This window comes from Mytilus trossulus, chromosome 3, assembly GCF_036588685.1.
Source record: "Mytilus trossulus isolate FHL-02 chromosome 3, PNRI_Mtr1.1.1.hap1, whole genome shotgun sequence".
Classification (NCBI taxonomy): Eukaryota; Metazoa; Mollusca; class Bivalvia; order Mytilida; family Mytilidae; genus Mytilus; species Mytilus trossulus.
The window spans coordinates 7733495-7749583 of NC_086375.1; positions in this window are offsets into that span (position 1 = coordinate 7733495).

Here is a 16089-nt window from a genome sequence, read left to right on the forward strand (position 1 = left end):
GGACATTCAAACTCACAAGTTTAAAATAAACTGACAGTGCATGATGGCTTAAAATGAAAAAGACCAACGGACGTTTTAACCCCACACCATTCATGCCATTCTGTATGTGCCTGTCTCAAGTCAGAAGCCTGTAGTTCAGAGGTTGTCATTGATTCATGTCTGTTATTTTCCTAAAGTGTTTTGTTATAAGATTTAGGCTGTTAGTTTTCTCTGTTGAACGGTTACACATTTCTTCATATCCAGGATTTATAGGAGTCTCAAATTGTAACCTTCTATGTCACTTGATCTCTGGGAGGGAGTTGTCTAATTGGTAATCATATCAAATCTTTTTTATATCTCTCTTTCTCATTCTCATATATATATAGTACAAGTTTTCACATTGTTAAAGGCTGTAACAGTTACAAATATCCACCAGAGTTAAAGTAAGTGATATTTGTCTCATCAGGAATCATAAAACCATTTCTATTTTTTTTTACATTCAAGCAAGGGCGCATTAAACATACATACTTTATAGTACAGCCCGAAGAATGCCCTCAGATTTGAGGGAATCTCAAATTTCACAACTGATTAGCTTCACAGTTTGAAGTCCTTGTAATTCATGTAATTTGTATAGATCACTCTTCCCAATAAACTGACCACAGATGTTACATATAGATTATCTGATAAGAAAGCCAACATATTGGCATTTTCTGTCTTAACTAAATATATTAACTACATGTAATATTATCTATGTATGAATATTTTACAATCTAGTCAGTGTTTTTTTTCTTAATCATGTGCAGTTACAGTTATTGGAATATAAATAAAGGTATGTATATTATTTTTATTAATTTTCTTTTTGTCTAATTAAAAGTAAAAGTATATAATTCGTTTTAATTTTAAAGTTTTATTTTAATTAGAAATGAATATTCTTTGTAATTGTCACATTTATTTTGATAAAGTATCATTTAATAATAAAAAGAATAAAAGAAAATTTCTTAAACATTTGAACGACATTAATTCTTAATAAAATATTCATAAAGCACATACACTTTGGGATAAGAGCCCCCTTTTTATTTTTGTGTTAAATTTTAATTTGAAAACATTCTTTCACATTTCAACTTCATTTCTCTTATTTGAGTGTTTGGTATCACTCTTTTGAACAATAAAAGTTGTTTATAAACATATTGCCGGGGCCTTTATTCAGTGGAAAAAGGGGGAGGGTCCACTCTCCTCACTTGAATGTAAAAAGAAGTAGGTTATATTTTAACCTTAAATACTAAAAAAAATCAAAATGGGTCTCAATACATTAAAATATATTCTTATAAAAATATTCCATTTTTTTTAGGACATCTTGATTTAATGTATTGAAAATTGAAGTAATGGACAGACAGAGGAAAAGAAAATGAATAAGCAAAGGTATGTAGTCATATGATTATTTTTATATCAGAATTACTATTTTAAAACATGCTGACTGCATTTAAATACAATTATAAACTCCTCGAAATGTGAAATGTGAAATGTGAAATACAAAACTAAATAGTTTTCACAATGCATTAATAAAATATATTTTTTTGAATCCAAGGAAATTTAAAAAAAATATTGTTCATTTTCTGATTCTTCTCAAACAACCGATTGAAACGCATCATATTCATAATTCATAATAATGAAACTTTTCATACCATGTGCTAAACAACTCGATACACTGCCATAACATTGGATAAAAATGCAATGTTATATTTATTCATTTTTGAAATATTTGTCACTGTACAGTAACAATTATCTATTGAATTATATAAATTTATTGTAGATGTTTTTGAAGACCATTCCACATTTTAAAGATTTAGTCTTTATAAAGGAAAATAATGAGATTCTTCTTCCATTAGTGGATTTTGTTAAATTCCTTAAAGAAAATAGAAAGCCAGATGACACTCCATCAAGGACCGACAACATTCAGAGAGATTTTGACAAAAAAAGAGGAATACGGAAGCTAGGCGATAAAGTGTACATCACCTTAGAAATTCTTATTTCATATGTCATATCAAAAACAGCAAGTATTGCAATATGTAAAGATATATATAAAGATATTTTGAAATTGATCATTGCGGAAAAAAATTACTCAGATGATTTATACACCAAGAAACTTTATGATGACATAGCTGTTTTTTCATCATGCAACAAGCACATCAATGCAATTGAAATTTTGGAATTTAATGAAAGTCAAATCGTCACTTTAAATAGTAATTACAAACACTTCTTTACCGATACTGAATGGAAATTTATTTGTCAGTTTGAATACCATTTTCACCAACAATATCCAGATTTTGCAGACTACTCCGAAACACTTACACGAAAGTTTAACTTTTTTGCTGAAATCAAAAAGGCATATGAAATTGGAAGCCATTTATCAAAATATACCAAAGAATATACTTTACGTAGCCAGAAAAGAAGGGAATTTTCGGACATCTTGTACGATGATAGTTTTGTCGTCAATGAAACTTTTCATATATACGCTGCATTAAAATCCTGCATTGTAAATGCAGTGTCAGGATTCTTTAATAATATTGAAGAATTAGTGTGTGTGGAATGTAGTCCTGAAAGCTGTGCTCATGTATTTAAAGGAGTCCATATTTATATTGAACTTTCAAAACTTGAAAATACAGATGAGGAACTTCGTGATTTGTCTTTGGTGATATGTAATACCGTTACCAGAATACATGGAATCAGAGTTCCTTATGTTATATTCTTTAAACCAGGGTTATTTAAAGACTATCAATGCAAAAATTGTGAGCCTCAAAACTTGCATAAGTTCCACATGCGTGATGATTTTCATTTGCAGAAATTAGTAGACAAGACAGTGCTAGTTTATAGGACAACATTTGATGACATTGATCCAGAGACAGTTTTTGAGACTGTAACTTATGGACATGAAAGTTTCTGTAAGATCTGTGCCCATACAGTATCTCAAGAAAATTTACAATTTAAGCCATTAGACTGGAGAAACTTCAATTTAATACAAGAATGGCATTTGGAAGTGCCACTTCAACTGCAAACATTACTAGCAAATTTATTCATTAATACTGACAGTATTAAAAGATCAGACAACCCACAGGCATTGACTAGAGCAAAACTAACACGGTTGTATTCTTTGACAGATTCTGCACTCAACTTGCTGAACAGAAACCATAGTGGCATTATTCAACTATTAAATACAGAAGATCTTATTATTAACTACCACTCACTTTCTTCAGTATTCGGAATTACATCTCAGGCTGGTGCTTCAAGAAGTCAAAAATGGGCAGAAAATTGGTTACAGCATCAAACAGACACAGACAAATTGTATTATGAGACATATTTAAAGAAATATCCGTTGGAATACAAAACTGTCAATGAGGAAAATACAGCTATGAGACATGTAAGCATGAGGGACTGCATTGTAATATTTTACCTTGACAATCTAGTGCGCCTAAGGGTCCATGCTGATCCAGACCCAGGGCTTAATCGGACCTCTCAAATATGTACTTTACCTATGACTCTCAAAGGTTTACCAAGAGACTCGTATCTCACAAACCTTTGGCACAGTATAGATTGTTCAGAAGAAACATGTACATGCTACGACAGGATCAGTCTTGAAAAAGAAGACCATAATCTGCTTTTTGAACTAACAAAAACTGAATCAGAGGCTAAATACTTATTTGAACACCAGATGTACTGGGGATACTTAAATAACATTAAAAATAGTGATGAACACTTTTGGAAAATCTTATCAAAGCAAGGTGCACTAAGCAGTTCAGAAGCAATTAGAAGTACAGATCTAGATTTCAATGGTGTGTCAGCATTGGATGATATTGACAATTTAAACAACACTCTCCAGTCATTATCTATGTATGACCTAGGTGAAGATTCAGAGTATGAACAAATAGAAAGTGATGGGGGAGATTCTCTGGAAGAAAATATAGATGCGCTTGACTTAGAAATCATTGAACTAGAGGAAGATTTCATGGATGGCATCGAAAGACTGGACCTTTCAGTAGATGATATGATCGAAGAAACAACTACCCCATCAGTAGATGATATGATCGAAGAAACAACTACCCCATCAGTAGATGATATGATCGAAGAAACAACTACCCCATCAGTAGATGATATGACCGAAGAAACAACTACCCCATCAGTAGATGATATGATCGAAGAAACAACTACCCCATCAGTAGATGATATGACCGAAGATAGAACTACCCAATTCAATGCAGTTAAAACTACCACTCCATTAGATAATATGAATGAGAATACAAATACCCCCTTAAAATTACATACATCTACTTACCAGCATAACGATGGAAATGGAGACATAGAAAGAAGTCAAAGTGAATATAATCTTATCTCACCCGTCACGAAAGCTCATCTCCAAAAATTTAAAGTGCCAGATCTTTTGTGTAGACACCCAAAACCAGCTTGTGGAAGGGATGATGACATTAACAACTTGAAGGATATTTTACATGACATTCTCATTAAACTTGGTCGAAACGGCACAAACAAATATAAAGACAGAATTTTATTTGCACCAGACCATAAGATTTCAAAAAATTTAATAGCTCTTGTTCAAAAAGATAATCTTTGCAGTCAATTTCTTCCAGAATTTCCTATCCTGCACTTGAAAAAATCTAAGATAACAAATTTATTCTCAGCATACAAGGAATGTGGCCTAATGCATCTTCTAAAGTACATGAAAGACACGGAACAAGACAAAGATTGGATGGACCTTGTAACGATATCAAATATTGAAACAGCTGCTAAAAATGTGAAAAGAATAGCAATAGCACTTCACTTATCATTCACCACAGCGTTCTTCAAAACCTTGTCTGAGGATGAAAAACACCAGTATATAAATGATATGCAACATAAAGATGATAAACTGCTAAGGCACAAGTGGGATACAGCATTCACTGAATTTATTGACAAAGGTCTAAAGCAGAATGGTACCTTTGCATTACATTTTGATATGATGCAGCACTGTGATGAAATCGTTGGTATATCTATTGCAGAGAGACTTGGAGGACCTGATGGATATAATCTTATGTTGGCATGTGTTAAGACATCATTACCATTTGCTTTTCTAAATGGCGCTACATCGTATGCTTCATTTTGTGTTGATCTGTTGTACTGCCATTATACTGCAGGTGTATTTCATAAGTGTATGAAAGAATCTCTGTTTTCGACACCCCACAAACAGAGCAGTGTAAACTTCGCACTAGACACTCAAAGGGAAATGGACCACTTAGATGCTAAAAAGGGATTCCGACCAAGAGCAACAATAGACTCAGTATTGCCTAGAATGTCAACTGTGGACAGACAGAATGAGGTGCAAAATATTAGAAGGTTAATGAAGGACACAGATCTGGAGACATCACATCTGGAAAAACCATGTGAAGACACAACTAATTTGAATGAAGATCACTCCAAGTTTGACATTACAGAAAAAGAACTAAAGTTCATATTACCAGTAGCAGAATTGGTCCAAAGGGTAGGTGCATTGAGTTTGGAAGAAGATCCATATCCTAGAAATGTATACGAGTCCAACAAATCAATCTTGTCTGAGTCTATTCTTGACAAAGAATCATACCAGATAGGACGGTTCCTAGTATACAAGTATGCTTGTAAGCAGAAACTTTTTAAACTGGATTCTGATGATATACCTGCAATTGAGTCAGTAAAAGGTTCAAAACCCCTTCTACAACGTTTGAAGGCATCAAAGGGTGTGACAATGAAAAGATCCACAGTAAAACCAACTATGGCAAAAACAGACAAAGAAAAGAAAGAGATGAAAAGGAAGACTCTAGTGAAGAGGGAACACAAAATAACAGACTGCTTCAGTTCAGAAATGAATACGTGCCAGGCTCTTGTGAAACCAGATGGAACAAAGGCATCAATTCAAAAATCCTTAGGAATAAAGCGGGCATTGTATAAAACCCTATCATACTGCTTTCCCTTTACAGACAGCTCTAAAATTGAAGACCTGATTGAAAAACATGGATACATTTACAGAGACGTCAAGGATTTTCCAACTGAAGAAAGGCACAAAATAAAGTATGCAACAGTCGAATTTGCAGGAATAAAATTCAAAACCAAAGCTTCAACAGGAGATGAATACATGCAAAACATCAATAACGTTGTTATTAATAGCCTTTTTAATAACAAACTGTTCCCAAATTTGCAGTACATTGTTATCTGTGAGGAAAAGTACAGCTTCACACCAGATGATTTCAAGGCAGCCACAAGACAAAAGCGACAGAAGTCAATGCCATTTTCAATATCCCATTTGAAAATAGGAGATGAAATCATGTCATCTGAAAAATTATCAAAGTCTGCAGTTTTAAACACGGAACTTGGAAAAAGGATGATTAGTAACTATCTTGCACGTAACATCAGCAAGCTACAAATCAAACGAAATCTGACACTGGATGTGGATAGTGAATTGGTTTTAAATAATTGTGACTGTACGTCTACTGATGAAGGCTCTTGTCCGCATATAAGGTACACTACACCAGTCAGAGCTACTTTTACAAACGAGGGGTACCAAAATACAACACTTTTGAAAAACATCAAACAAATGAAAGGTGAAGCAGAAATGTCGCAGGTAGACTGGCTGAGCAATATTAAAGATGAGTTGAAGGAAGGTGAATCTGTTATAAGTATTGTCACATCTGCAGATATTGATAGTATCGTTATTCATCTATTTGCTCTATCAATTCACTGGCCACGTACAACTTCAGGAAATTTCAAAAATTCTGTATATGTGATGCTTCAGAAACCAAAGTCTGAGATTTTCAACATAACTTCAATTATAGAAGTTCTAGAAAATCGTTTTATGAAAGGAGTTGGAAGGAACCTTGCCATAGCATGTTGCATTGGAGGAAATGATTTTATTCCCAAATTTCATGGATTTTCCCACGAAAAGTGGATTACCGCAATACTTGATGAAAATTCTATCAACAAATTAGTGACTTTTGATGTTTCAAGTGATAATGCCATCACTGGCATTTTGGATGAGAAGACATTTCTTGATACTGTTAAACGAATGTACTGTCCAGCTTCAGTGAATGCTAACACTGCCACTCTAGAACAAGTCCGCCAACTATCCATTAAATACCCAGACAAACCTTTTCGACCACTTGTGTCTTGGATGCCGCCAAAAAGTGCACTTCTTCAATTTATTAAATTAATCAACTGCCAAATACAGTATTTACTGACAGCATGGAAGCATGATGCCCCTTTGCCTGATTTTATCGGATCAGGATGCTTAATGAAAGATGCAGAAGGCAATATCCAGTATAATTTTGGATCAGATATACATATTGGAACTAGAGAGGACGCACTAACATTACCCGAAGATGATATAAAGATATTGTATTCAAAAAAAGGGAAGAAGAAAAAACGACAACGCTCAGCTAACAACACCCCAACAAAAGAAAAGGAAGGAAAAAGAAAAGCTGTGATGTCTACCCCAATGTAAGTACAAACCTTTTTTTTATTCAGTTGTCAATATTTTCATATTCAATACAAAATTATTTAGTATGATCGCCATTGTGACAATTCTCCATACAAGTATAAAAGCAGAAGAAAAAAAGCAATTATATGTTACACTACCGCCTTCAACATGAAGTCTTGACTCTAACATTTAATATCAATGGGTACTGTGTAACAATTCAGATGGGACACAAACCAACAGCTTATTCAAATTTAAAAATAATAGTGTATTGTCTGTATTAAGTATGAAATATTTGCCACTGGACATTCAATATTTGCATTTTGGTAGGCTTTTCGATATCAAAACAGGCATATTCAAATATTAAAAAAAAACAATAACATATTGTCTGTATTAAGTATGAAATATTTGCCACTGGACGTTTAATATTTGTATTTTGGTAATCTCCTCAAAAGTTTAAGGTTCGCATCTGTTTAAAAAATGGCAAATTGATATACCAAACATGTTGAATACAGTATTTTAAATAAAACTTACAAGTTTAATAATACAATCAAAGGTAAAACATGTATTTATATGTTCTAAAATGTCACAAACAATTGAATAATATTATAAGTAAAAGTTTGAGGGACGTTTTCTGAATATGGATGTAAAAACAATGCAGTATTTATTTCTTTGAAAAATAATAAATGATTGCATTATGTTTTTCATAATATATGTGAAATAATGTTAGCTTTCTCTTCATTTCTCAAAATTTACTGATTAGAATTACTTTTTTTATATTGCAGCAAAATGAAGAACAAACAGGATGGAGCAAACTAGTCAAGTGAATGAATGAATGAATGTAGAAACTTTAGAAATTGAAATTGAACTTTTATATTTTTTGTGATAAATATTGATGCTTTTTATGTCTATGGTCAAATTGCATTGACATGTTTTATTAAATCATATCAAATTAACTAAATGAGCAAGTATATATTTTTTATTTATAACATTTTTAAATTATCTCAGAAATCTTATTTTTATTGATATGCAAAAAAATAAATTATTTATTTTTAATTGAATTTCGGATGAAAACATTGCAAAATTTGTGAAAATCCCAAGAAAACACTTGATGAGAATATTTTGTAGATAAGAATATCTAATGTATTTAGTGTAAATGATGTGGAAATTAAATAATCTTGACCAACTGACCATCTGTGTTTATTTGATAAAATCAGTGGACACCAACTGTGTGAGAAGCACTTAACCTAATCATTTAATTGCTTGTATAAACAATCAATTACACGGTTTCAATGCAGAATATCAGAGAAAATCCGGGCTGTTCTCTAAAGTATACATGTGTTTCTTATAAATTTCAATGAGTTCATGTTGTTCAATATATTCATCCAAACCGGCTGTACCAGTTTCTATTACAAAACAGCTGTATGCATTTGTGCAATTAAAATTTGGTAAAACATAATTAATGTTAATTGATATTGATAGATAACTGATCAAAACATAAAAATGTCCTAGTGGGATGATAAAAATCACTTGAAAGAAATTATATAATAATATATATATATCTTGATTTATTCTGTTTGCAATGTAAACTCTTTACTCTCTACTTCTTTGTACCCTGAAGACTATAAGATCAACATTGAGGGTGGTCTCATTGAGGATCTAGGAGCTAGTTGTTATTGAAACTTGTTTTTGTTTGCCATAAGTAAAGCCCTCTTAAAATATATATGAACTTATAGTAGTAGTTCAATAGACAATACACTCTCTTGTGGAGAGTTGTCTCATTGGCATTCATACACCACATCTTCTTTTTAATAGACCCTTGAAAAGAAAATGAGATTTCAAATAATTAAGACTGCGTCTGACCAGTTCATGAATTGTAGATACAATACATCAAGGAGGTCATCAAGGAGGTCATAACCTCCTTGATTACACGAAATTAATTTCTATAATCATAGCTAATATTCCCTAACAATCATAAATATAATTAAAAGTAAGGATTTTTATAAACTTATTAACATAGTTTGGCAAGTAATCAATTAAACAGATCAAAAAATATTTATAAGGAAGCAGCCATTCTCCAAGTTTCCTTGTCTCTTATAAATAGTGTTCTTAAACTTCTTGAAGCTGATAGTCATAATAAGCTCTTTTATAAAAGTGTGGTATGATTGTCAATAAATATCCGTCAAAGTTTAAATAAAGTGGATGTTAGCAATAGGCAACCATAAGACCTATAGTCAGCAGTAAAAGGCACCAACATGTATAACCTAGATATAGGAAGATGTGTATCATGAATGCTAATGAAAAATTACTCTCCATCCAAGTCACAATTTATAAAAGTAAACCATTATAGATCAAGGTACAGCCTTAAAAACGGAGCCTTGGCTCACACCGAACAGTAAGCTTATAATAAAGGGCCCCAAAAATTACTAATGTAAAACCATTCAAAAGGGAAAACCAATGGTCATAACCTATAAAAAAAAAAACGAGGAACGAGAAACACTTATGAAACACATAAACAGACAACAACCGCTGAACATCAGATTCCTGACATAGGACAGGTGGAAACAATTGCAGTTGGATTCAAATGGTACAAATTTTACTTCTCCCTTTTCTGAAACAGTACTATAACATCACACCATAGAAAGACACACTACAAAATATCAATTGGAATGACTTTTAAAACTCAATCAAAAAACGAAGTGACGCAAATAAACACACAATGAACAAATAAATTTGATCTGTGATACAATGTAAATACAGAGTCATTTATGAATAAACCCATTTATGTATAGCAGAGGCGAATTTAGGGTGGAGGGCCCTTTTTGGAAAAAAATTTGGTTGCTTATACAGGAAGTCACTGAAGCATGAGTGGAGCAGACCCCCTCTTAGGCAGTTAAAGTGGGCCCCCAGTTAAGAAAATTTCTAGATCCACCAGTGTATTATAGTCTTACAATGTTAATGACCACAAGGATAATGATGAAGGCATTTTCTTTTATTTTGGTACAAGTGTTTTTTAAAAGATTTTGTAATACATGTGAGTTCAATGCAACAAGAATATGTTATCCACCCTCTTTCTGTGATGTTACAAAGTAAGCCTTGTGACATAGGAAATCTATAGAAAAGTACACGAATTTGAATGACATAGGAATTAAATCTATAGAATCCATCTCTCATAATTCTTTTAGAATGGCATTAATAATTTTAAAAAGGTTTACTTTTATAATGTGGAATATGTAAACTGTATTATTGATGTTGAAACTTTAATAAATTATTGAATTGTATAGAAAAGTGCAGGAATTTAAATGACATAGGAAAATTACGGAAAAGTGCATGAATTTGAATGACATATAGGAACATTACGGAAAAGTGCATGAATTTGAATGACATAGGAAAATTATGGAAAAGTGCATGAATTTGAATGACATAGGAAAATTACGGAAAAGTGTATGAATTTAAATGACATCTCTTATTTTACTTTTTTTTAAAACAACTTCAGTAACCAAATTAATTGCTCCTTTAAAGTTTCAAGCTGAAAGCTAATGACTAATTACAAGACAATAGATTAACATGTCTCAAATCTATGCTGTAAAAACATGCAGGAAGAATTCAGAAAAAAAATATTTCAAAGATAATTCACCAGTGAGAAGACTGATTAATCTTTATTAAGCATGACAAGCTAAATTATAGAACATATTATTTAATGGAAACTAATAAAAGTAAATTTTGCTATCTTCAAATTTAATGAAAAATTTCATAAAATGATTTAAGCATGAGGAAACTAATCCTTGACCAGACTATAAAACATCACCTGCAAACAATTAACTGTACATAAATAAATCATCACCAGGGGGAGTTTAAGATAAATTTAACAATCTTTTATCTTGTAATATACCATAATGCTTCTTGATGTGGAGTCTGTCAAAAAAATGCAAATCTAAACATGAGCGTTCTTTAAAATTAATTACAAATATCATGATTTACTAATTAGAAACCTAATCCTTCATGTCTGAATCAGTACTATTGGACTTTTTGATAAATGCAGAATAAGACAGATGCACCATGGGTGCACAATGTGAGGTGTGATCTTTAAAGATTCATAAGTCTGTGTTTCAGTCTATTAATTGCAGTCACATGAATGACCTTGAGCCTCAAATCTATTTGAGATCAACTATATAGCTAGTGGTTCATACCACTATATATATACAGGGAGATAACTGTAAAAATCGGGTGCACATTTGAATCGTGTTTGTCAATCTACAAAAATGAACTTAATATTTAATGAAAATTTTATGATAAGTTGAGTGATCTGAGTGGTTTAATTTTTTTTTATTGTCATATTTTTGTCAACGGTTTAAGGTCAATACTTTGTCAAAATTTTATGAAAATTAAACGACACAAATTAATTTTAGTCAGGTGTTTGGTACCAACTTAAACAGACCAAATCACAAACTGATATTTTCTTTTTGTCACTGACAAAGCACGAATCACCTTTATTTAACTATACAACTCTCAACTTTGTTGACTCACCAGCAACCTAGACTAGAGAAAAAAGATATTAAAAACCCAGTTAAAATTTTAGGCTTATTCAATGTATGCTGACAGCAGCAAAAAGGTAGCTTGTTTGACTCTTGTTGTTAAAGCCCAATCATACCATCATTAAGCCCACATCATTTGGTGGTTTATGAATGAAAGTTATTTCATCTGATTGACTGATCTACACAGTAGTTTCCCTTTGAAGTAATTAATTAAACAAACGTTTAATTAGAGTACATCTGTGTTGTTTATTTGTGTATTGGATCTCTCTGAAGTTGTTTACAGTCAGACTTTACTTTCTACTTTGATCCTCAATCAATCAACACAACTTGATTACAGAGATAATTAATGAAAACAAAGCTATAGACTTCAATTGTTATTAAATGGTTTACTCTGGTATTGCCTTAAGGAAAGGTGAAAGCCAAGTTACAACAGCTTATACATCAATATCCAGTAATATCCTCACTATAGGAGTGTTTCATGATGAGACCTGAGAATTACAAATAAAAAGAACATATATTTGATGCTTCGAATATACATGTAAAGCATTTTTTAAAGTTTTGTGTGCTCTTACAATACTATATAAGAATTTGGTGCAACAACAAAAATTGAGAATGGAAATGGGGAAATTGTGTCAAAGAGACAACAACCCGACCATAGAAAAAACAACAGCAGAAAGCCACCAACAGGGAAATATCAAAATTCATAAATTTGGCGCAATCGAAATGCTTTCCAGGAGTATATAACCTTAAAACATTTGTTAAATTTTGTGCCTCCCAACCACTTTTTTGAATTTAGCCTTCAACAATTAAGAAAGAATAATAAAGGTACAATTAATTAAATATAAGTGCTGCTAAGGCAAAATACTTAGACGTACAATAAATAATCTTCCAGTTGTAGTAATCCTAACTTAGGGAGTGCTAAGTTAGGACTGGAAAAGAAATTTCAAGAGATCAAAGCCCTTTAAAATAGTAACGGTGGAATATTATATAATATAACCCAACCAAAGGAGTAAGTTCGGTAAGGGCTATATTTGGCCCCAATTATAAAGTTCATAGTTACAAGACAATAAATGTCTTATGTTGCCTTAAAGGCATGCTAGAAAGTTAAACAGAACTGTTTTTGTCAAAGTTTAATTCTAACACGTTGATTTTTACATCCAAAAAAGGTCAAGATAAGGGATTTTGGTGAAATCTGACAAAATCAGCTAGATTTCAACTAAATAAAGGACAAGGAAACATAGAGCACAGGCGTTGACAAGCTTAAGATTCAAACAAGACATGTGAAATGTCTTCACAAACATTTTTTTAAAAGATCTTTGTTGTCGACGTATGCGCTCTATGTTTCCTGTCCAATATTCTATGGAAATTTTCCCATTTTCATTGATTTTTTCGTAAAAAATCAATATGAGTACCACTTGTGACGTCATAATGAAATGCAGAAACGTAAAATTTTCAACAAAATGGTTTATATCCTAGCTAGTCGATGTATTAGCTATAATTTATTGTGATATTGGGCGATAAATCAAAATTTGAAACTTACGCTAAAAAAGGGGGCCATTTTAGTACCTTATCGAACATACTCCTTTGACCTATTCTTTTTAAAATGAATCTAGTGACTCATGTGTACCTAAAATCAACATAATACCTCTTTCAAGTATACTCTAAGTCTATTTTATGAGCCTAGGACAAAATCTATTGAATTATACCCTCTATGTAATTGCACTTAATCATTACTCCAAGTACACTTGCATACAACAAAAGGAAAAATCATCATTTTCAAGATTTATATTTAAAATCACAAAAATAAAATGACTTCCACATGTACAGTACAGTAAGCAGATTACCATGCTGTTTCATCTTTTACACTGATTGTTGAAGATTATATTCCATAATATTATTTAAAACTGTTTCATAATAAATCTTGTTGATGATACATTCACAGTTCATTGTTTTTCAAAGCACCTGTACGATACAGGAGCAAGATAAGGGATAAGGGAGGGTTAATTACCGAGGAGGCTGATTAATGCTTCCGATTCTCTCTCTCATCCTCGGTTCATTCTCTGATCCTCTTTTCTGTATGAGGAGCATGATAAGGGACATGGGAGGGTTAATTACCAAGGAGGCTGATTAATACTTCCGATTCTCTCTCTCATCCCCGGTTCATTCTCTGATCCTCAGTTACAACAACTGGCATCTGATCAAAACACTTAATGCCGACTTATAATTTGCTGTATAATAAGTTCTGATAGTACACAAGATTTAATACCATTCATACTGGAATAACTTGACACAGAAACGTTCTGTTGATCAGCTACTTATCTAGATTTTCAATTACTCTTATCATAATCTAATACCGTAATCACAGCAAAACAACCTGCTCTGTTTTACCTTTTGGTACCAGTTCAATATTTACTTATCATTTCTATATGTGTTTCCATTCACTGAGGGGCTTGTTTTGTTTAAACTTCTGGTACCAGTTTAATATATTCTGTTCGATTTCATTTAATATGTTTTTACTCACTGGGCTAGGGTTTAAAGTGTTTTGCTTAAACCCTGAAAATCTTCAGTTCGGACTGAATTTGTATGATCTGTAACAGCTACAGTATTTTATCAACTTGTGATAGATGGTACTAGTTCAATATATAGTTATCTTTTCATGTACAGTAATTTTTGTATAAATTCCATTCACTAAGAGTCTAATGTTTCTTTAAAACCTCTGGTACCAGAGTTTAATATTCTATTTTTATATGTGTTTCCAAACACTGAGGGGCTTGTTTAATTTAAGATAATGTGTAAATGTCTGCCAGTACCAGTTCTAAATGTTTAGTTATTTAATGTTTGTTTCTAATAAAATGAAAATATAATTTGAAGAATGCAATGAGGACCAGTACTAATGCTAGTAAAAACAAAATATAACTAATAAATAACTGATAAATCGTCAGTTTGAAGGACAACTGATTCCTGGGATAGGCTATTCTATAAACCTAGAGACTTAAAAGTATGATGCAGATGGCCAAATGCAAGTACATATACCCTCTACAAAATGAATTTCCTTTAGTCCAAATATAAAGGACATTAATGTAGGCTATCTGTAAAAATCATTTCTAGAATAAAATATTCAGCAAAGAATATAAAAAGTACCACAAGATTTAAAAGTTATTGGACAATTTTTTATAAATTACTATAATTATAATACTTTAAGCATCTTAAAAAATAACAGATTTAACAACTTATTAAATTTTTGTTTACTTTTGCTTTGCTACAAAAAAGTCCAACACATATGGGTTACTTCATCTTTCTCACTTATCTATCAAAAACAATAAATATATAACACACAAATAAATTATTATGTTTGTAATCTTTGAAGGTAATAAGAAGAAATGTGTTTACTAATAGAAGCGTAATACTTCAAATTTGAGGATGAACTTCTTGTAACATCAGAGGAGAATGTAACAATCAAATAATAGCACTTATGATATATGTTGTCAATAAAGACTTTAGAGCATTACACCTATCTTCTGGGGAACATTAATTTGGTGTAGGATCAGTGTTCAGGGCATATACTAAAATACTGTCTGAATTAATTTAGACCTGGATTAATTATCATAGGAATACTAAAATAAGGATGAATTTAAGACACTGAGGAAAAAAAGTACGGTAACTGACTGAGAAAGCTAATTATGGATAAAATGATAACTCTTTCATCTTATTTTCATTTGTCATTTCCACATTTGACTTTTACTTTGCTTTTTGACAAATAAATTCAGCAGATTAAATCTTAACTTTCAGATATTAAAATCCACAATTTCTATCCAAAACCAAAATTTATATTATCTCAAAACATATAGTCAACAGCTGGCCAGTACACAGCATCAACCATACAACCCCAAATAAAATGCTGTCATAAGTGCCCAAGCTATACTTTAGACAGTTGTTCAGGCTTCCAAGTGTTCTGCTTTGAAAATGATTAATGTACTCTAGCTTAATTGTGTTTCTTGTGTTTTTCATTTTGATTTTGACAAATATGTATAAAATAAACCTTTCATAATTTCATACATCATTTCTGACAAGCATTAACATTAGCCATAT